The sequence below is a fragment of the Callithrix jacchus genome, chromosome 1 (genome assembly GCF_049354715.1).
Source record: "Callithrix jacchus isolate 240 chromosome 1, calJac240_pri, whole genome shotgun sequence".
Taxonomy (NCBI): Eukaryota; Metazoa; Chordata; class Mammalia; order Primates; family Cebidae; genus Callithrix; species Callithrix jacchus.
This window is the reverse complement of record NC_133502.1, coordinates 208409721-208429271: the sequence shown is the minus strand read 5'-3', so window position 1 is coordinate 208429271 and position 19551 is coordinate 208409721. Positions and strand designations below refer to the sequence as shown.

Genomic DNA, 19551 nt, shown 5'->3' with positions numbered 1-19551 from the left:
ACAGGGATGGGATGTCCCCAAAGGCAGCCCCTTGCTCCCTGGCCCTCCACAGTGCCTCACACAGCAGCGCTTGGAGATCCCCCCACCGCCACCCCGTGACAGTGGGGAGGCTGCCCCAGGATCAGTATTTTCCTCAGGTCCCGAGTCTGTCCGGACCTCAGCTGTGGTCCCCTGGACTCCCCTTCCTAGCCATCTTGCTTGTGGAAAGGGCAGGGGCCCAGGTTCTCTCCAGGGCTCCAAATCCTGCCTCTTTTCCTCCTCTGTATGTGTCATGGGCAAGTCACGTCCCCTCCCCATTTCCTCAATGCAAAGTAGAGACAAAAGTACCGAATTCTTGGCTGGGCAAGGTGGCTCGCGCCTGTAATGCCAGCACTTTGGGAGGCCGAGGCAGGTGGATTGCCTGAGGTCAGGAGAGCTTGGGAGAGCTTTGAGGCAGGAGAATCACATGAACCCAGGAGGCCAAGGTTGCAGTGAGCCAGGATTGTGCCATTGGCGACAGAGCGAGACTCCATCTCAAAAAAAAAAAAAAAAAAAAAAAATCCTCTCCAGTAGCTGGGATTACAGGTGGGCACCACCATGCCCAGCTAATTTTTGTATTTTCAGTAGAGATGAGGTTTCACCATATTGGCCAGGCTGGTCTTGAACTCCTGACCTTGTGATCCACCGGCCTCAGCCTCCCAAAGTGCTGGGATTACAGGTGTGAGCCACCGCACTCGGCCAAAAAACCAAACCAAAACAAAACCCAAAACAGAAAACGAACTCCTAACCCTTCTGGGTTGCCCTAAAGGTCATGCTAAAGGTCAGGTAAGAGAAGGCCACCTGTGTGACATCCTGTCTGGCACACGGGATGCCACTATTTTCCTGCCCCTTCCCATCTGCCCCCTCCATTCACTCCTGGCCTCCTGGAGGGGGTCTGCACTGTGCACACATGTGTCTGTTTCCTTGCTACCCTTTTCACCCTCTGCTTTTCACCCCCTGAAGTGCATGGGAACTGCTGGGGGGCTAAGGAAGCCAGAGAAGGGCCCGGGAGCTGCCAGCCTGCACCCTCCGCCGGCTGCTGTAACGTGCAGTGGGGCCAGGACCGTGTAGGCTGTGTCTTTGCTTGTCTGTGTGTGTGTGACTGTGTGTATATACGGGTCACCACCTCTCTCAGGAGGAAGAAGGGAATGAATCCCAAGGCCTGCCTGACCAGCTTGCTGTGGGCCTAGTCCCAAGACCCAGGCCTGACTCAGTTTCCTCCCTTGACCTGTCTGTCATCCCTCTCCCCCTACAATTACTTCTGAATCTTGGAGAGACAGAGGCTGTGGGATCAGCCTACCTGCCTCCCTCCCTTCTTGGCCTTTCTCCTTCCTCAGGGGATTTCCTGCATCTGTCTATTTCCTGTCTATTTATCCCACTGCGTGTCAGCTCTGTGCAGGCAGAGACTGGTAGGCCCTCAAGAAAATACTTATTAAACAAATTCCTTTCATCTACATGCTACCGAGGACAGATCGCTGCATTTTGCATTCAGATGGCAGGGGCACACATGCTCTTATCAGCATGTTTCACCCAGGGAGGAATGCCGAGTCCTGGAGCTCAGGCAGGAACCCCCAGGGAGGAGCTCCTGCCTGGGGGAGCTCAGGGCCCCGGAGGAGAGGTGGGGCACAGGCACCCCTGGCAAGTGGCCAGCATGGGGTCTGCACACAGTGGGGCCTGCTTGACAGGTGATTCTTGTTCCTCTGTGACCTGACTGAGGAGAGGGGGTTCCTCTGTGAGAGGGGGTTGCTGCTGCAGGCTGGAAGCCAGGTGTGGAGTGAGCCTCTCGGGAAGGGCTGGAGACGTTGCGCCGACTTCTGCTCTGGGCTCTGCAGAACTCCCTTGATTGTGCACCTGCTACCTGCCAGATATTGGGCAAGGCACTCTCTCTTATGTTGTTTAATTTTGGCCGGAGGATTGTGAAAGAGGTCCTGGCTGCCCCTGAGTGGGGGGCGTGCCAGATGGGGTGACCGTGTGAGCAGGGGCCTGGCGGTGGGGAAGCCCAGAGTGGATTTTGAGAAGAGGAGTCTGGACATGTAGTTTGAGGATCAACCACACCAAACTATCCATGCTGCGCCAAGAAACTGAGCAATATCCTTTTTGTCAGGGGGCATTAGAATCTCTGGGCGTTGGTTAAAATGCAGATGCTTGGGCCCGGTCCACTGAGATTTTGATTGGGAGAGTCGACGAGGGGCCCAGGAACTTGCAATTTTAATGCTTTCCCGAAGATTAATTCACCCACATTTGCCGGTTGGATGGCAGCTGCATGTTCCCCGGGGTCTCTGAGACTCCTCCCAGAATCCTCCTGAGCCAGCAAAGCCATCCTCATTTTCCAGAGGAGGAGCTTGAGCTCAGAGAAGTGCCTAAGCTTCGGTGCCACAGCAGCAAAACGGGCCGATACTAACAATACTGACCAATCATCTTCCGTGGTCGTTGCCTGCTGCTCTAAGCCTGTGTAAGGAGCCCCTCATTAAATCCTCATAACGCCCCTCTACATCATTCCTGTTGCATGGAGGAGGAATCGGAGACAGAGTGTGCGGTCACGGGTTCGAGGCCGCACAGCTGCTAACGCTAGGCACGTTAGCAGCCTAAAGTGTGGTCGGGATGAAGTGGGGCTGGAGGGGGCCCGCCCCAGCACCTCGCACAGGGCGAATGCCCTCCCTCTCTCTTCCTATGGAGCGAGGGCGCCGGTGGAGCTGAGCTTGCGGCTGTGCCTGTGAGCAGAGGCCAGAGGCCGAGGTGGAGGTGAGGGCAGAGAAGCGGCGAGGAGGGCGAAGAGCAGAGGAGGCGTCCTGGAGGAGGCGACGCAGAGCCGCGTAGCAGTGGAGGCAGACCTGGGTCTGGCGGGCAGCGGGCGTGTCCGTCCCGGGGTCGCACGGCGTGGGGGGCGCACAGGGTGGGCGCGCGGTGGCGGCGGGGCCGGAGGAGGTGGCGGGCGGGGACTGCTGCGGAACTGGAGCGGTGGGGGCAAGAGCGCTCCGCCGGGGCCGCACCGCCCCCCGCGCCGACCCCGCCGCGCTCTCCACCCCTGCACGGTGGTCCCCCGCCGGCCTCGGTCTGCCCCGCCAGCCTCCGGAACTTGCGCCGGACCGGCCCGGCTCTCCGCCGTACTTGCCTGTGCTTAGAATTTGCAGCCGCAGCCGCTGACGCTCGCAGCCAATTTCGCAGCCTCTGGGCTCTGCGCCGTGCAAGGGATCCGAAAGCCGCCGGCAGGGGCATAGGGGGCGGCCGGAGCCGGGACCTGGCGAGTTGCTGGCGAGGGGGCGTGTGTGCCAGGTGGGTTTGGACGGCATGGGGACGCGCCGCGTGAACTGTCCCGGGAGCGCTGTGGCGTGCAGGTGCGGCTGTGCTGGGGGTGTGTGGGGACATGTTCATAGGCACGTGTGTCCGGGAGTGGGTCCCTGCGTGTGGGCATGCTTGGAGCATGTATGTTTTGGCGTGTGTCTATGTTGGGGGCCCCGTGCCCTTGGGCACGTTTTTCTGGGTGTTCTTGGGGAACCTATGGAGGGGCAGTCCAGGGTGCCCCTGGTTCGTGCGTCTGTGCAGTGGCGCCATGCATTTTGGCATCAGCGTGGGCCTGCGTGTTGGGGAGTGTGTCTGTGTGGGGCGCCCCTGTGTGCTGGTTCAGCTGTGTGCAGTGCACCTTGGTCTCTGGGCCCACGGGGTCTTTGGGTCTGTGATTCGCGTTTCTCTGCAGCGGTGGGATGTCCTGTGTGTGCTCCTGGACCCATGCGGTGTGTGTTTTCGTATAGTGTGTGCCTCTGGGGTGCTTTCCCATCCCTGCTGGCTGAGGGGCGCAGGGTTGGCTGAGGGGTGCAGGGTCAATTGTGTGCCCCCAGCTAGGCCTGGGAGCCTTTCCTGGAGGAAGTCGGCCCTTCTAGTTCTCTGCCTTTGGGTGGGGGTGAGGGAGTCGAGGCAGAGAGGGAGGTGGGGGAGGGGAGGCCCAAGTGTGTGTTTATTTTCCGTAGGGCACCGCTGGCTGCCAGCGCTTGGTGGGTCTACATATGTTTGTGAATAGCAATGCCGAGGGGGCCGAGGTGTGAGCCCCTGCCTGCGGAGGAGGGCCAAGAGTACCATCTGGGCTGGTGGAGTGCCGGGCAGGACAGGGAGAGGGGCCTCTTCGGGAAGGGCTGTGTGTGTGCATGTGTGCGCGCAGATGGAGGCGAGGTTCCACTGAGGCCCGTCTGTCTGGGAGCGCCGGTCTGTGCAGGTGGAGGTCAGCCAGGTACTGTGCTCTCAGGCTGTGTGTGAGCCCATATGGCGGGAAGGTGGGGGAGAGGCATCGCACCTGTCCGGGCACAGCTTAGGCACATAGGGGAAGGCATGTGCCAGTCCTGGTAGAGTTCTGAAGAGGAAAGGATGTGCCGAGGGCGAGGGTATCTTTGTTCCCTGGGCCCGGCTGATGAGGGCAGTGGGTGGCACTGGTGATCTGAGTGACCGACAGGAGAGGGGGTGGTTGGGCATGGAGGGGTGAGGTCTGTGTGGGGACTGCGTGTCACGGGAGTGTGGGGTGTGTGTGCACATACACGTGGGTGTGACATGTGTGACCGTGGCTGTGAGTGGGGCGTGAGGCTGGGATGTGACTCGGGAGGCACCTCCAGGCTGTGGAGCCCAGTAGGGAGTGTGGGACAAGGTGGAGGGGTGGGAGTGGGGGCCCCTTCGTTCTGAGAAAACTCACCCATCTGTGCTTGCTCCTCCTGCCAAGGGCTTGAAAGAAGCCCTGTGACCCCTGGCCTCTCCCCTGGCCCCTGAGCTCATGGGTTACGATGGGAAGCCGCAGCCCTCCCTCTCTCCTGCCTCATCATCCTTCTGCCTCTACCTCCATCTCTTCTCCTCTCCCTGCCCCATCTCTCCATCTCTGTGCCTTCACGTCTCTGCCTCCATCTCTCTCTGCAATCTCTCCATCTCTCCCCAATCAGTCTCCCCCATCTCTCTATTTCTTTTTCTTTCCATCTCTCCTCCATCTCCCTCCATTCCTGCTCTCCCTTTGCCTCCTCCCTCTGTCTCACCCTGATATTCATTTGTGGTATATTCGGTTGCCATGGGAAACCCAAGAAAGAAGTGAGTGTACCCTTCAAGACTTAAGCATTTTCCCTCCTCCCTCCCTCCTGCTGTCCCCCCTCCCTCTCCTCCCCTTCTCTCCCTCCCTCCCCTCTCTCCCCCTCGCCTCCTTGCAGAAGGAGAGGACTTGGTGAGGAGCTGCTGCCACCCGAGCTGGGCCAGGACCTGAGATCTCATTGCTACTGCTGCCGCTGCTGCCTGGGGGACCTTTCTGAGACCCAGGTTGGGGACAGTGCCGGAGGGGCCTTCTCTGCTGCAGACATCTGGTAAGGACAGGGTCCTTTTGCCTGTGTGTGTGTGTGTGTGTGTGTGTGTGTGTGTGTGTGTGTCTGTCTGTGGGCACAGCTCACATTGCCTGGCCTTGCAAACCTGTGATGTGTCCCAGCCTCAGGCTCCTGTGTGTTCCTTCCTGCAGGCCCAGCCCCTGCCCCCAGCCATGGGCACCCCTCCCACCTAGCTGTCCTTTCACAGGGCCTGTGAGGCAGCCTGCAGAGTGGCAGGCCTACTGGGGGCTAAGTCAGGTTCACTGGGGAGGGCGGGCTGGAAGCCCCTGCTGGCTCAGGGACCCCAGCTTCTGCCCATCACCTGGTGGAGAGGCTGAGCCAGGCCTAGTCTGCACCCCAGCAGGGCAGGGGACATCTGTGCACCTGCTGGGAGTGGAGAGCCAGCTTCCAGGGGAAGGCCTGGGAGAGCATGGTGGGGGTCTCAGGTGGGGGTCTTCCCATTACAGAGAGAGGGGCTGCGAGTGAGCTGGGAGGAGGGGAAAACACCAGTGGAATTGAAGTGGGGCCTGATCCTGTGTCATTGAATTTTGGAGGCGCAGGGAGAGCAGTCTGGCACTAGGAGGCCGCAAGCAGGCAGACAGGCAGGCAGAAGGAGCTGCTCCATCCTGGCTGGGCTGGTGGCTGCTGTGGAGAGGAAAGGAGAGGCTGGGGCTGTCACAGAGGCTCTGTTGGTGGTGGCCACGTGGAGGGAGCTGTTGTCCAGGCGGCGCTGAGTGACGGTGGTTGCCGTGGCGAAGGAGCCGCCTCTGTGGCATTGTGGTCTCCGTGGAGAGAGGAGGAGACAGAGGAAGGAGGCTGGCTGGCTGCGCACAGTGTTGGTGGTTGCTAAGGATAGGGAGATGCTGTCTCCAAGATGCGGTGGTCCCCACGTGGAAGGGCTGTGGCTGTCGAGGTGTTGGAGGTCCCCAGGAAAGGGATAGTGATGGGCTTTCTGGAGGGGCTTGTGCAGGGTGGTGGATGCTCCCTGGAGGACGAGGAGGTGTGGTGGGGGAAGGGCTGCTGCAGGGACTTGCTGTTGCTGTCACAGGCTGAGGTGGGGCTTCTTGGTGGCGGAGGGGTGGGCAGTGAGGCACAGCGGGTGGGTCTGTGCTTATCCTGCCTGTCCCTGTGGACAGACTGGAGACCCTGCTGCACCAGTGCATGCATCCTCCCAGCACCTCTGCCCAGTCCTCCCTCCCACTTCTACGGCCACGATCTTCCCACTTCTGCCTCCTTGAGCCCTCCCACTCCCCAGGGCCTTGTGATCACACGAGTCTCTCATCTGGGCACATGCTCCTTTCTTGCCCCCAAGTGACTGTCCCCATAGTGACTCTGTCCCCATAGTGACTCTGACCCCATCCTTCATGTTTGCTGAGGACCTGTTGACCCAGTGCCATTCTCTGGGGAGCCCAGCATTGGTACCTGCCTTTGAAATATCAGACAGAGGGAGTGACTTGCCCAAGGTCACACAGCAAGCGTGCTCTGGGGGCATCTCCCTCCATGAGTACCCAACTCAGCAGGCCTAACTTCTTCCCTGGGGGAGCCTGTCTCTGACACTGTTGAGTCCCTTCTTTCCCCCGAGTCCCAGGGGTTCTCCTGAAGTAGCATTTCATTCAAATTCTAACAACAGGAAGCCACATAGGAGAGCACCAAGTTCTTGGTTTGCAACCTGGCTCTGGGTTTTACGGTGGAGAACCTCTTGCCTCAGTTTCCCCCTCTGTAAAATGGAGATGAGACACACACCTCCCAGGGTGGCTGTTATTTGGGCTCATGGATGTGATGTCCCTCGTGTGGCTCCTGGTAGGCAACAGACTCTCAGTAACTGGGAATCACCATGACCACCATCATCGTTACCTTTAAAAGTCATTTTAAAGGCTGGGCACGGTGGCTCCCACCTTTAATCTCAACACTTTAGGAGGCCAAGGCGGGTGGATCATGAAGTCAGGAGATTGAGACCTGGCCAACATGGTGAAACCCTGTCTCTACTAAAAATACAAAAATTAGCCAGGCATGGTGGTACGCGCCTGTAGTTCCAGCTACTTGGGAGGTCGAGGTAGAAGAATCACTTGAACCCAGGAGGTGGAGGTTGCAGTGAGCCAAGATTGCGCCAGACTGAGACTTTGTCTAAAAAAAAAAATCGTTTCAAAATGATTTTCTGACACGCTCGGGGCAGCCAGATCTCACTAGGGTTCTGTGGCATCGTACCCTTCCCATGACCCTTAGCGGTGGGAATGTGGTTCTGAGTTCATGGTAACAGGAATGGGGCCAGAAGGGCAGAAAACCTCCTGATGGGCACATAGTGCCCCAGTGGCTGAGCCAGGATGGAGCCAGGTGTGGGAGGCTCCCTCTCTGGTGCTCTTGTCCCGCCTGCCCCAGGGCCTGTGTGTGCACTTTAATCAGGTGAGCCCTGTCCCCACAGCTGTTGCCTGAGTCCCTGCCCACTGGTCTCTTTTGTGGGACTCAGGTGCCCTGAGCTGCTCTGCCAGCCCTGGCCTCGGGCGCAGTGTTCGAGGCACGTGGCTGGTGGTGCCCTGAGAATAACCGAGTCAGGAGAAGGAAGTCTGCCCTGTCTACCATTTTGGCATCACCAGGGGGACAGGCCAGGCAGGGGACTGAGGGGGATGCCCAAAGAGGGCCATTTGAGAGGCCTGGGAAGTGATGGATGAATGTCTTTTAAGTGATGAGGGCCTGAGTTCAAATCCCAACACTGCCGCTTTCCTGACTGGTGTCCCTGGGTGTGTTTCTCTACCTTTCCGGGCCTCAGTTTCTTTACCTGTACAATGGGGACGATAAGAATCCCCACTTCCCCTTGCTGGTGCAAGGCCAGGGGACAAAGTAAGGCACAGGGCTTGGCACTGGGAGGTGCTCTGGGTGGCAGTTGCTAACATGTCAGGTGGCCTGGGAAGGAGGAGAGAGGGCTGTCCTGGGTGGCCTCAAAGGGCGGGCTGAGACCTCAGCTCATGCTGGAGACTTTCTGACAGTCTGAGCTGTCTCGGGATGGGAAGGGGGAATGTAGTGAGCTCACTTTGTAAGTGAGACTGCCCAAGGCTGCCAGGAACATGGGGTTTGAGAGCACTAGACTTAGGTTCATGTCCCAATGCTGCCATTTACGCGCTCTGGGGTCTTGGGAACCTCAGTTTTCTCACCTGCAAAACGGGAGGACTACCAGTGGAAGCAGGGTTACTTTAAGTGAATGAAGGGATGTGGAAGAGAACTAGGGTGTACTTCAAGCTGTATAGCAACCTGGTTTCCAGAGGAGGAACGCAAGGAGCAAGGGGTTTGAGAGGTGTACAGCCATGATGCTGACAGCTGCGGTTCATTGAGCATCTGCTATGTGCCAGGCGTTTTCCCACAGGTTCCAGATCTCATTGGATTTATTGGCCTTTGACCTTGCTGTTCCTTCTGTGTTCACCGCTGCTGCCTTGGCTCAGTGCATGGCTGTCTCCTGCTCTGGTTAATTGTCACCTCCTCAGGGAAGTCCTCCCTGACCACCCTGTCCTTTGCTCTTGGCCTCCTGCCTCTGTTTTCTTAGAGCTCTGAACACAATTTGATGCTGTTTTATTTGCTTGCTTACTCTCTGCCCTCCCACCCCTGTAGAGTGTCAGCTCCCTGAAGGCAGCTTTTTTGGTCTTGTTCTCTGCTCTATCCCAAGTGCCTTGAATGGGCCCTGGCACATAGTAGATGTTCAGTAAATATGTGTGAATGCTCACACACACATGTGCTCACACACATATGGCTGGTGGGATAGGTAACCCCACCAGCCACCCTGGGAGGGCAGTCTTGCTATTCCCATTTTATACAAAGGTTGGTGAGGCCAGGGGGGCCTGGTAAGTTTCCATGGGTACACGGCAGGATGTGGGTGGCAGGCCTGGCATTTGACCCGAGGTCCAGTCCTGTCTTCTGCTGCTGTATACCAACTTGTTGGGAGCCCTTGCATTTCTGGCTAAAGAACTGGGACCTGACTCTGGAGGCAGAGTCAAAATCACAGAAGGTTCTTAGACAGGGAATGCTTGTGCTGTAATGAACAGCCTTTGGTAGCAGCCTGAATCACCAGAAGAAATCGATGGAGATGCTCACTAGCTGTGTGTCCTCAGGCAAATTACTTAAGTACTGCGTACCTCAGTTTACTTGTCTGTAAAATCGGAATACTATCTAGGCTGGCTTCTAGGAGGCAGTGGGCTTTGAGCTTTGATTTGTGGCTTGGCTCTGAGGCCTCCTCCCCAATGTCACCATGAATGGGCTGTGGGATCTTTTTTTTTTTTTCGAGACAGGATCTTGCTCGGTCACTTGGACTGGAGCGCAGTGGCGCAGTCATGGCTCACTGCCGCCTTGACCTCCTGGGCTCAAGTGAACCGCTCATCTCGGCTTCCTGAGTAGCTGGGACTATGGGCACATGCCACCACGCCCAGCTAATTGTTTTTTGTTTTTTTTAAGAAATGGGGTCTCACTGTGTTGCCCAGGCTGGCTGTGGGGTCTTGGGAGCCTTCACCAGTCTCGTCTTAAGAGGCCTCACTGCCGGCTATAGAGGGGTTTGAGACTTTGGCTTCCAAATAGGCAACATTTTACGTGCCTGGGACAGGTGGTGTCCTGCCCTGCCAGCCTGTGCCCTCTCACCTCTGCTTCTGCAGCCCCACCTCGTATCCCGCTAGGCCAGAAGAGGGAATAAAGGTGAGAGAAAACCAGGTTGGGATTGAGCACCCCTTCTGTGCTGGGCTTTTCTGCCTGGACCCCACCCCTTCTGTGCTGGGCTTTTCTGCCTGGACCCCACCCCTTCTGTGGCCACAGGAGCCCCTGCACATTTGTCACAGCCGGTTACAAATGACCAGACAGAGACCTGGAGAGTTTTTCTTCCAGGGTGTGAGCAGGGATTTGGACCTGCCCCCAGAGGTCCCTGCCCATGCTGTGTCAGAGGAAGGGAGAGAGGAGGAAGTGGGGAGCATGGTTAGGGGCTCCTGGCCCAGACCCACTCCTGGGTCACCTGGGGAGGGGGCTGCCTCTCCCAGCCCTGCCAGGATGAGCTTAGAGTGCTGGGCCCCAGTGGCAGAAGCTGGACCTGGAGGGGCTGTGGAAGGGACAGGCTGCTTCCCCAGCCTGGCTGCCCACCCTGCTGGCAGCCGCGCCAGTCCAGAGAATAGATCTGGCCTTGTGAGAGGCTATCCTGATGCCTTGCTCAACACCCCATTTGTTTGGGGAGGAGAAAGGGGGGTCTGTGGTGCCCAACAGAGGTGGGATTCATGGACAGGGCCTGGTGGTGGGGAGGGTAGCCTGCCTGGCACTGGCCAGGCCTGGAAGCTCGCCAGGAAGAAGGGAGAGCAGGGGCCGAGGTGTGGCCTGGGGTCCTGCTTGGCTCTTTGGGGCAGAGTCCTGCTATCGGGTGGGGGGCTGTATGGATGGGGGTGCTGGAGGAGAGGTCATATCCTCCTGACTTCCTAGTCTTTGGGAAGGGGAGTTCCCTGTCTGAGGGAGATAGAGCCTCAATTCCCAGGAGCCCCAGTCGGAGGGTGGAGGCACTGTGGGTGTGCTGGGCTCAGTCTGCTTGTTTTTTTTTTTTATTCTTTTTGAGATGGAGTTTTGCTCTCTTGCCCAGGCTGGAGTATAGTGGCACAATTTTGGCTCACTGTAACCTTTACCTCCCGAGTTCAAGTGATTCTCCTGCCTCAGCCTCCCAAGTACTGGGATCATAGATGAGCTTCACCATGCACAGCTAACTTTTTTGTATTTGTAGAAGAGACGGGGTTTCACCATGTTGGCCAGGCTGGTCTCACACTCCTGACCTTAGATGATCCGCCCACGTCAGCCTCCCATGCTGGGATTACAGGCATGAGCCACTGTGCCCTGCCTCAGTCTGCTTTCCGAACGTCGGAGGAGAGATGGTCCACTGAGTGAAGGTTCTGGAGCTCAGGGAAGACTCTTTTTGGAGGAGGCAATCCCTGGGGACAGGGAGCAGTTGGATTGGGGCAGGGGCTGCAGGAAGCCCTGTTTGGTGGTGGGAAGCAGGCATTGTGAGTTAGATCTCATGCCTGAGTGGTCACATGCCCTGGTCCCAGTTTGCTTATCTGTGAAATGGGGATACTGCCAGGCTCCTGGAGGGGCTGGAGTGAAATAGGTTTGGAGATGGGACTATCTGCACATAGTAGGCCCACAGGGTTGCCGGGGGCTGCATGGTAGGGCCCGAGGAGTTCTAGAAGCTATTGAGAACCCATAGCCCCACCCTTGTCTCCACACTGGGTCACAGCCCAACCCACCCAGCATAGGAGGTAGGGTGCCCTCTGGGCTGAGCTGGGTGGAGAGATGAGGGGCTGTGGGCCCCTTCCTGCCTCCCGCTTGCTGTGTGAGTCTTGCCTACCCCACTCTCTCTCTGGAGCTCAGGCAGAGGACAGCCCCTGTCCCAGAGGACACTGTCTGAGGTTTGTGGGGAGACACAGACCTTCTTTCCTTCCCCTCCTCACCCTGGGCTGGAACTCAAGGATGGAGGTGGGGGCCTTCCAGGACCCCAAGCCTCATCCTGGGAGGAGACGGGCTACAGAGAGGGGTGGGCACTGGGGTGCCCCAGTGGTGGTGGGTCAAGGGCCCTTGACCTAAGCAGAGCTTCTGGGGTGAGGCCTTTGCTGTCCTGTGAGACACTCCTTGGCTTGGGGGTGGCAGGTCAGAGTGGGAAAGCTCCCGGGCTGCAGGACGGGGTGACGCAGTGATCCAGCCCTCGGGACCAGCTGTTGATTCCCGATTCTACCCATGACGAGTTGCCCCACCTATATGTGCCTCTGTGTCCCCACCTGTCGAACGGGAATAAAAGTAGACCCACCCCCCAAGGGTGATGTTATGAGGCGCTTGGTGCCACTCCTGGCATGCAGGGAGTGTTCAGGAATGCCAGCCCTGGGCTTGCTGCCGGGTTTCCTGGTGGTCGAAGCAGGGAGGCAGGGCTTCAGGGGCCATTTCAGCATCACCTTTGAGGCTGCTGGAGACAGGCTGGGGCCTGTGGAGTCCCGGGTCTGGGTGCTGGGTCAGGAAATGTGAGGGTGTCTGCCTCTGTGGCCCCTACTGCTGCCTGCTGAATAGGATGTGAGGAAGGAGCCGGGGACCTAGGTTCCATCCCAACTCATTCATATTCATCCCCTGCTGGCCTCGGGGCTCTGGCCTGATCATCCTCCGAGCCTCGGTTCCTTCATGTGGTAGAATGGAATGCGGGCTGTGATGGGGATTAGGTGAGATGAGGCAGGAAAACAGCGGTATCCACGCCCGTGTCCGGTCAGTGCTCGGCTTGCCCCTCTCCAATTTGGTGCTGTGGCTGATGGCAGGAGCGGGAGGGGCTTTGAGAGTGGGATCCTGGCTGGGCTGAGATGGCTGCAGGCCTGGACTCTGTTCTCAGGACCGTTTGGGAGAGGGGAAGCGGGGGCTTGACGGGGAACTCGGAACCCAGAGCCAGCAGGTCTCCCTGCCACTGCCCGCGCTTGTGGGCAGGCTGCAGCCCAGAGAGGTGAGGTGCTGGCTCGGGGCCACACCACAGCGAGTGACCAGGCTGAGGGCGGAGCTGGGGTTCCTGGCTTTCGTCTTGGGCGCTTTCACTTCCCGCAGTCCCTGGACCAGCCTGAAGCGGCTGCTCTGAGCAGGATCACCCTGGGGCTGAGCTCCTGCGTTCTGTTTCTGTCTCTCTACCTGTCTCTTTGTCTCTGCTCACTTGTCTCTCTGGCCCTGCCCTGTCTGTTTGCCACAGCCGCCTGTCTCTCTCTCTCTCTCTCAGGCCGCAGGAGGGAGCTGGCTGGACCGAAGCTGGGCACGCATGGGCAGGTGCGTGTGTGCGTGTGTGCGTGTGCGCCCTGGTGATCTTTGTGCATTTGCTGGCTTTTGGGGCATGTACATGTAGAATGATATGCAGACAGACAAACCCCTTCTACCTGGGGAACTGACACATGCTCTCAGCATGCACAGAAAGGAATGGGCCACTGCCTGTTCCCAAGGCCTCTTCCCCAGAGGCTGTCACTGGCCCGTGTCTCCCGGCACCTACAAACACATGTATGCCATCTGTTCTTACCCAGGAGGGATTCTCCTCACAGCTGGCCCTGTACCCTCCTTCGGCCCCTGACTGCACCCTGAGCACCCTCCTCAGGGGTGCAGCGCGATCTGGGTCCAAATCCGCCTTGGAATGGGCTTTCCTTGCAAGGACATTTCCCTGTGGTGGGTGGTGGGTGCCTGGGCTGTTTGCACGTTTTCCACTTTAACCAGCTTCAGATCTGAAGTGCCTGACTTCAGAATTGCGCCCCTTGCTCTGACCCGGCAGGCTGCCCTGGGGCATGGGTGGGCTGGTTTTTGGGGATCTGCTTCCAAGGCTAAGGGTTGGATGTCTGGGCTTCTCCCGCAGTTGGCTGAACACTTTAGGTAGGAGCCCATTCTGGCTGGGATTCCCACCTGCTTCCCTGGGACCTGGGAAAAGGTAGGTGTGAGGGTCTAGGGCCAGGAACCCGGCCGTCTCTGGGGACAGAGCACTCTGGGACTTGGAAGGCGGTAGCAGGTGCTGGGAGGCCACACGGTTCCCTGCTGTTGTCCACCTGCTGTGTCCCAGGATCACTGGGCTTGGGCTCCTTGGGGCTATGGGGAGCTGCTTCAGGGCCCAGGCGCTTCCCAGGGTCCTTGAGCACCCACAGGAGTGAGGGGCTTTTTGGAGCTGGGGGTGGGGCCAGGAGGGGAGTGCCAGGCACAGAGCGGGGAGATGAGGCAGCTGGAGCAGTATCTGGCCCTGGCCTGCGGCTCCCATCCCTGTCTCCCTTTAGACTTCCTCACAGACTGTCTTTCCTCGAGCCTAAGCCTGGGCCAGTCCTTGGACAAGCTGAAGCTACCCTGGACTGGCTGAAGGTACCCTGATGCTGTAGGGAGAGAGCACTGGACAGGGAGTCCTGAGTTCAGCCTTTGAATCGAAGCTCTGCTTCTTACCTGCTGTGGAACCCAATTGGCAGGCCATTCACAGAATCAAAGGGAATCATATCTTCCTTTTATCAACAACACTAAATCACACCATGTTCCAGGCACTGTTCTAAGAACTTTAGAGAACTTAGCAAAATTCTCACAACTACCCAACAAGATAGATACTGTCACCATCCCTACTTGATAGATGGGGAAACCGAGGAACAGAGAAGTTAAGGGTCCTACCCACGGTCACACAGCAACTCGGTGATGAAATCGGTATTTGAACCTGGCCATCTGAAGCTGACCGCCTTGCTGTGTTGGGTGCTTGGCAATCCCTGGAAGGCAGTTATTGGGCAGGGCTGGGCCAGCCTGGTCCCCTGGTTTGAGCCTTGAGGGGGGTCCCGGAAGAAGGTCCTGGCACATGGTAGTAGGGGTGGCAGTTTGGGATCAGGCCCGATTTGAGTGCCTGGCTGATCATTTACTGAGCAAGTGACTTGACCTAGCTGAGCCTCAGTTTCCCTATCTGTAAAACAGGGTAACAGCCCTTGCTTGGCTGGGCTGTTATGAGAATTCTGTGCAGTGAGGCTCAGGTGCTCTGTATGTGGTGGGCAGCTGTGAAGGCCCCATGACCAGGTGCGAGGGTGGCAGTTCAAGGGACACCTGTGCCAGCGGAGCCGAGTGTGTCCCTTGGAGTGCGGACCACAGAGCCTGTGATTGGAAGCTGATGGGCCCTGGTGCAGGTGCTGCTCCGCCCCTCTCATTATCAGGCACACACCTGTCTACCTGCTATATACGTCGCACAGCTGGGCCCAGGACTGGGGCCGAGGCAGTCCTGTGTGTGTATACATAAATGTGTGGGCTGTACCGCAGCCCCTGGGGATCACGCGTACATCCTCATTTACGCACCCGCCATGCAGAAACTCGTGAGAATCAGCCTTGGACAGCGTCGCATCCAGCTCTGTCTCGTTGTGTGCATGGGACAGAGGTCCGGAGAAGGGAGGGGAGTTGCTCTGAGTCCCTCCGTGAGTTTGGATGATCTGCAGTTTTGATTGCTGGGTAGGGCCTTTTCTTTCTTTCTTTTTTTTTTTTCAGACGGAGTCTCTCTCTGTCGCCAGGCTGGAGTGCAGTGGCGCGATCTCGGCTCACTGCAACCTCTGCCGCTTGGTTTCAAATGATTCTCCTGCCTCTGCCTCCCGAGTAGCTGGGACTACAGGCTCCCACTACCACGCCCGGCTAATTTTTGTATTTTTAGTGGAGATGGGGTTTCACCCTGTTGGCCAGGATGGTCTCTATCTCTTGACCTCGTGATCTGCCCACCTTGGCCTCCCAAAGTGCTGGGATTACAGGCGTGAGCTGCCGCTCTGGGCCAGGCCTTTTCTGAAAAATGCTGCCATTATGGCTTTTCATGAAAACGCTACCTGCGGTGGCCCCTTCACTTGCCCACTTCCTATGGGCCAAGTCTCTACAGAGCAGTTTCCTCTATCTGCCAACACCCAAGCTCTTGTTTCCTGATTTCAGCGTTTACCCCCGGGCTCCCCCACCACAGAGAAAGTGCCGTGAGGATGGGGACCTGGTCTGTCTTGTTCCCGAATGTGCCTGTGGTGCCAGCACAGGGCCGGCTGCGTGACAGTAGGGGCTCCATAATCATTTGTTGAAGAATAGGTGGCCCCGTTTTCACGTCTGAAATGATTTCTAAAAATTGTGCCCTCCAGTTCGCTTATGGTAAAGCCTGAATTTCAGAGGCACAAGGACTTTGATAGCCCGAGCAGGGAATTGAACCCGGGCTTCCTGGCTCCCAGTCCGAAGCCCTCTTGTTCTGTGCGCTCATGTACACATAGGGGACACACACACACACACACACACACAGACACACACACACACACACACACACACACAGAGTAGGCCATGATCCAAAAGCTTCCCCCAATCATTGCTCAATTATTCAGCCTCAAATTGTCCATCTGTCCTCTTGGCTACGGCCATGGGCTGCATGCCCACTGGGGCACCTGTTCTGGGCCTCCCCCCAGCCTGTGGCTGCCCGGAGGATGGGGCGGGAACTCTGGGAAGGTGGAGCTGTCCCTATGACCACGGTCACCTCCCTGCTTTGCCCAGTGGACTCTGTCTCCTGCTTCTGACCACGTCACTTTCATCCCACCCTGAAATCTCACTTGCTCAAGCCTCCCAGTCACCCCGCACCCCCCCATTGCTGGGCTCTCAGGCTTTAGGGGAAGTGAGTATCATTCCTGGGGACCAGCTTTCCCCTCAGCCTTCCCCAGGAAGTCTGCCCTAATGCCCGAGAGGATGGTAATTAGTATGAGTCAGGCTGATTAGCTCAGAAATTAAGTCTTTGTTTCCCTCGCTCCCCAGTTTCCCTAATTGAGCAGATGCAAAGTGGAGGGAGGGGAGGGGCTGCCAGTTGGTCACGGGGCTAGAGGGGCACATGGGTGGCTGTGTGCTTGCTGTAGGGGTGGTGGGGACGGGGGCGGCATGGATGGGAGGCACCGTCTGGGGGTTCCTTTGCTCTCTGCTTTTTTCCTGATGGTGGAGCGCCAGGGAGGACCACCTGGGGGTGAGTCCCGAGATGCACAGCCCTCTGGTGTGTGATTGAGCTGACAGGTATCACGCCCTGGCAGTCCGTCATGAGTGCTTGTATGCAGTCATTCCCACGTCCAGATTCATATCCAATCACCGATCATAATGCTGTCGCTTACTGAGCAGCTGCTATGTGCTGTCACTGGACTGGACACCTTTCAGGTATCACCTCGTTCAGTCCTTGGGACAATGCTGCAAATAGGGACCCTTGTTTTTTATTTTTCATTTGTTTTATTATTTTATTCTTTGAGACAGGGTCTCACTCTGTCGCCCAGGCTGCAGTGCAGTGGTGCAATTGTGGCTCTCTGAAGCCTCAACCTCCTGGGCTCAAGTGATTCTCTCACCTCAGCCTCCTGAGTAGCTGGGGCTATAGGTGTACCCCAGTATGCCCAGCTAAGTTTTTTTTTTTTGAGACAGAGTCTCACTCTCTTGCCCAGGCTGGAGTGCAGTGGTATGATCTTGGTTCAGCAATCTCCACCTCCCGGTTCAAGCAATTCTCTGCCTCAGCCTCCTGAGTAGCTGGGATTACAGGCACCCGCCATTATGCCCAGCTAATTTTTGTATTTTTAGTAGAGACAGAGTTTCACCATCTTGGCCAGGTTGGTCTTGAACTCCTGGCCTCGTGATCCACCTGCCTCGGCCTCCCAAAGTGCTGGGATTACAGGCATGAGCCACTGTGCCCAGCCTAAGTTTAAATTTTTTTTTTTTTTTTTTTGTGGAGACAGGGTCTTGCTATGTTGCCCAGGCTAGTCTCAAACTCGCAGGCTCAAGTGATCCTCCTGCCTTGGCCTCCCAAGGTGCTCGGATGACAGGCATGAGCTATTGTGCCTGCTCAGGACCCCTCTTCTTTTCCTAAAGGGAGGAACCTGGGGCTCAGAGAGATGAGATGATTTGTCCAAGGTCACACAGTTCAGAGAGGCCAGGAAAGGGCTCCAAGTGGTCTTATGTAACCCCGTCTCGGGCTAAGCACGGCCGTTTGGGCCGGGAAAGGGTGTCCTGTGATCACACGGTGGTCAGTTCAGGTCCTGGACTCCAGGTTGAGGCCTTTGTCTTTCTCGCTTGTTATTCAGGCATCAGCACATCCTCCTTCTGGGTCACTGGGAGGAGCAGTGACAGTAACGGTAGTAATGACAGCAGTGATGGATTATTTAGTGCTTGCTATGTCCCAGGCAGGGGACCCATGTCTGACATGTTTTCTTATTTCACGCTTACAATGACCACATGAGCTATGGGGTGGCTACCTTCACTATTCCCATTTTATAGTTTAAGAAGCCGAGGTGGCTGGGTGTGGTGGCTCATACCTGTAATCCCAGCACTTTGGGAGGCTGGTGGATCACCTGAGGTCAGGAGTTCAAAACCAGCCTGGCCAACATGGCGAAACCCCCTCCTTACTAAAAATACAAAAATCAGCCGGGCGTGGTGGCATGCACTTATAATCCCAGCTACTCAGGAGGCTGAGGCATAAGAATTGCTTGAACCTGGGAGGTGGAGGTTGCAGGGAGCCGAGATCACGCCATTGCACTCCAGCCTGGTCAAGAGGGAGACTCTATCACAAGAAAAAAGAAGCTGCGGTTCAGGGAGGTGAGGGGCATGGCCCTGGTTCCACAGTTGGTAAGTAGGGGACCCAGGATTCAGCCCAGGGCCTGACGCCCAGCCGTTCCTTCTTGATCACCACTCCATGTGGTCAATTACACATGTGAGGTGCCTGGCACACAGTAGGTTCTCAACACAGGTTAGTGTCCTGACTCCCTCCCTGAAAAAGCAGGTAACTGGAACTCCTGTGTCTCTGGGGCTCAGCTAAGGATCTGGGGGGATGGCCCTCCGCACAACAAAACCTACATGGTAGGTATTGCTTTTATTTTCATTTTACAGATGGGGAAGCTGAGGCTCAGAGAGGTGAAGTGACTTGCTAAGGATCCCACAGGTGGCGAAGTGTTGGGTTTGGACTTTGAACGCAGGTGGGTGTGGCAGGCTTCTGAGCACCAGCATCCACTCCCCACTCCACCTGTCCCTGAGCTCGGACCCTCCCAGCCCCAGCATCAGCTGCTGTGCTCTCAGACCAGCATCTGTTTTTTTATTTAATTTTTTTCTTTTTAAAGACTAAGTCTCACCCTGTTGTCCAGGCTGGTGCAATGGTGCGATCTCAGCTCAGTGCAACCTCCACCTCCTGCGTTCAAATGATTCTCTTGCCTCAGCCTCGAGAGTAGCTGAAATTACAGGCATCTGCCACCATAGCCTGCTAATTTTTTGTGTCTTTAGTAGAGACAGAGTTTCATCATGTTGGCCAGGCTGGTCTTGAACTTCTGACCTCATGATCTGCCCGCTTTGGCCTCCCAAAGTGCTGGGATTACAGGTGTGAGCCACCGCGCCCGGTCCTCAGGCCAGCATCTTAACAGCTGCATGCAGGGGATGCCTGAGTCTCCATCCTCCGCTGTCACCTGCCCCTGGCTCTAGGACATGGCATGTGGCCACCTGCTGACTGGACCCTCCTTTGGGTTATTCCTCTGATCCCTAAAACTCAACTGGTCCCACCCAGGTTCTATCTCTATCCTCCTGCACTGCCCATACACCCGTTCTCTGAGGCTTCCTGTTCCAGGGCGGGCACTGCTGTCACTCAGCCCCCACCCGGACCCCGGGCAGCACCCGTCAACTCCCGCCTTGGTCTCTCTCTCCACCTGCAAGTCTGACTGAAATCTGCTCTCCTGTGCCCACCCTGCTGTCC

At 57.2% G+C, this 19551-nt stretch overlaps 1 protein-coding gene across 7 annotated transcripts in view; it reads left to right on the top strand.

Moving 5' to 3' along the window:
• Positions 1 to 19551, top strand: part of ELFN2 (extracellular leucine rich repeat and fibronectin type III domain containing 2) — a 60692-nt gene that overhangs the window by 4138 nt on the left and 37003 nt on the right. For 3 of the 7 annotated variants that reach the window (XM_078340142.1, XM_078340143.1, XM_078340137.1), the window contains exon 2: positions 5193 to 5342. The exons of 2 other annotated variants lie outside the window; for them this stretch is intronic. The gene's annotated coding sequence lies outside the window, so the exon portion shown is untranslated. Of the gene's footprint in view, positions 1 to 5192; positions 5343 to 13077; positions 13125 to 18701; positions 18788 to 19551 lie in introns of those variants that run through there. 2 more of the 7 variants (XM_078340144.1, XM_078340145.1) reach the window with 2 other exon arrangements.